Here is a 3,431-nt window from a genome sequence, read left to right on the forward strand (position 1 = left end):
ATCTCCCCCTACAAAATACAATTTTTAAAACAGCATTCCAATATCAGCGGTGTTGGAAAAAAAAAATAAATCTCGAGATGTCTATCTAACAAATGCAGTCCAAACGCTATAAGGTTGAAGGTCTTAATTATAGTTCTGACGAAGGCTTGCTCGTTATTGTGGCACGACGTGCATTCCCCAGTGCAATTTCGTGCGAAAAAGGGAATAATCGTGACACGCACCTCTCTCTCAGGTAATACAGCCGCGTTTCTTGAATCTTCAAGAAGCACTTCAGGCAGTAAACACCTCTCGATAGTGGTTCGTAGATGACTACGGTTGCGCAACAACTTTTACCGGCATAAAGATCATGATTCATGGACCATTCGCGATGATGGACAGTTAAATGCGTGTTCCCATTCGGAATACAATATCTTCCAAGCGAAATGCTGTCTCGGAATTCGTGAATATTAACTCTAAATTCGTGTTTTATCACATATATACGATATATTACAAATTTGGCGCTTAAGTTAGGTGGTTCCTTTTTGATAAATGATCATTTCTTCAAAGAATATCAAGTCTTCAATTTTTTAATAATATAGAAGAGAATTAATTCAGAAGCATTGATATTTCTAAAGTGATACAATTTCTACTGTCTGTTAATATTTGTATCGTAATTTTAATAGTATTAAGATATTTTAATAAGTAGGATTAATATTGATCCTATTGGATTGTACGTGTGAGAATATATCCAGAAGCAATGATGTTTTTAACGTGTTACAATTTCAACTGTCTATTGATATTTACATCTTCTTATTGTATCGTTTCTAAATTTCCTACACATATCACATAAGTGTTGCTCTAATACTCATCAAACTTGGAAATACGACACAAGCAATTTAAATTGTATCGTTAATTTATAATCTCAAACAAAACTACCACGATCACAGTAGTTTTTTTTTTATCTGGAGTTTAAATTGAGATTGTCTAATTATTTAAAAAAATGTTATATTGTAAATATGATAGGTCATTGCGATGCTGCACGGGCTCAGGAGTTGGCATAACTTTCACTCACGGTGTCGCCGTCCCGCTGGGAGCACAGACACAAGCTTACGGTCGAGACTGTGTCGACCCGCATGCGTACACGAATCTCCAAGCACAGTTGCATAAACGCCTGTACGCGCAAACACGTCCTGGAACGTGGAAGCACCGTGATTATACAAGCGCGGCCGGTTCCTCAACTCCTCTTTTCTGACAGTTCACGTGGGACGCTGCTTTCTTTTGCTGAATTTAGACACAGAGATCTTGACTCGTCTACTTGGCTTCGGTGTACTTTGAACTTTCGCGGTTCTTCTGGGTAGGGATAGAGGGTACGTCGCCATTAATATTTAGAGAGTTGAGTGACGATACATGCAAGTCTTCGTTTGCGAACTGGTGGAGGCCTTTGACCTAAAATACGATTTATATCGTATTAATTTAAACTATAGTCGATGATTTAAGAATTTGTTTAAAATAATTAGAAAACATTCGAGCTCTATACATTTTATTTTTAATTTCTCAATGATAAATATTCTTGGGAATTGAATCGAAATGAGCGGGGTAATCCCCTTCGAACGAAGCGAGACGCTACCAATGTTAGGAAGTGATAGGCCATCTTGTGGACAGGAACGAGCCTCATTTCGACATCGCGAAATCGCAAGATCGGTTTCGTGTTACGAATGTGTCGTTGCCGGTTCGAATGTGGCACAAGGATACCTTGGCCAGTCAGGTGAATCCTGATCGTCCCGTTTTTCCCTACTTACACATCTCTAGTTTTATTTTATTTCTGCTAGCACTGATATTGGAATGCTGTTTTAAAAATTGTATTTTGTAGCGGAAGATCCATAGAATAGCCTAGGATTTTTTGCAAAGTCGTACGATTATGCTAAGAGTAGCTAAAAAATTACGATACTTCACTCTGGGATGAGTCTGGGCTGTACTTGCAAGGGACGCATCTCAGATTTTATTTTATTTCTGCTAGCACTGATATTGGAATGCTGTTTAAAAATTGTATTTTGTAGGGGAAGATCCATAGAATAGCCTAGGATTTTTTGCAAAGTCGTACGATTATGCTAAGAGTAGTTAAAAAATTACGATACTTCACTCTGGGATGAGTCTGGGCTGTACTTGCAAGGGACGCATCTCAGATTTTATTTTATTTCTGCTAGCACTGATATTGGAATGCTGTTGTAAAAATTGTATTTTGTAGGGGAAGATCCATAGAATAGCCTAGGATTTTTTGCAAAGTCGTACGATTATGGTAAGAGTAGCTAAAAAATTACGATACTTCACTCTGGGATGAGTCTGGGCTATACTCGCAAGGTGCACATCTCGCGTTTTATTTTATTTCCGGTAGCACTGATATTGGAATATTATTTCGAAAAATGTATTTTGTTAAAATTTTGTTAAAATATATTTGTTATAAAATTACGATACTTCTTCCTGGGAATGTGTTATTATAATTTTTGATTTGGACATATTCAATGTTTAATTTAAAGTTAGAGGAAGTGGGAAAAGGGAACGTCGACGAAACAAATTTAGAATAAAGTAAACAAATTCTGAATTCATGCTTAAATAAATTTAAACACCGAATGCTAGTCAAAATTTTGTCGAGAAATAAGGAACTGTTTAATGATAATCCCAGTTAATTGAAGTAAAGATTATTCTTACAATTAGTTTGAAAGCGCTATAAATTTTACTTTTTTTGCTATATGGCGTGCAGATTAGCGTGTTTGAATACTGATATACCGAGAAATCGATGAAAGTACGGGATGTTGCGTGATCGGAGGCAAGTTTCATTAGAGAGAGAGGGCCACCGTGGCATAATTGTGGCGAAGCTTAGGAAGCATGCATTCATTACGAGAGAAATAGTGCAACTATGGTTGCTTTTTAATTATCCATCTCGCGGCGGATCCCACGGACGTGTTTATGCAGATTCTTAAACTAATCGCCCTGGAACCACTTTCGTTCTCCTCCTGTGACTTCTTGAACACCTCAGACAGTTTTTTCAAACTGTGCACGTTTCAGGTTATGTTTGAACATAAATGATCGAAAATGATAGAGACATTCTAGTAGTACTAGGAAAAAAAGTAAAACTCGAGATGCCGATCTAACAAATACAGTCATCTTAATACACGATATTAAAATTATCCTTTTATATTTTTAATAAGAGAAACAGAGGCCTCTAGTGACAAAACTTATTTGGTGATGGAACCAATCGTAGACCACATTTAATTAAAATAGATTTACACCAAATCTGTACGTTCCACGAGTAGTACCCATCGTAAATTAAAAACACAGATTGGCAGTACCAACCTAGTGTCTTTAATCTTTCATAGGTTGGTAGTACTGTATCGACACCTCGGAATGCCCTCACGCGTTCTTTTACACCACCGTATTTCATTACGATATCCTTT

Source organism: Hylaeus volcanicus, chromosome 9 (genome assembly GCF_026283585.1).
Source record: "Hylaeus volcanicus isolate JK05 chromosome 9, UHH_iyHylVolc1.0_haploid, whole genome shotgun sequence".
Lineage (NCBI taxonomy): Eukaryota > Metazoa > Arthropoda > Insecta > Hymenoptera > Colletidae > Hylaeus > Hylaeus volcanicus.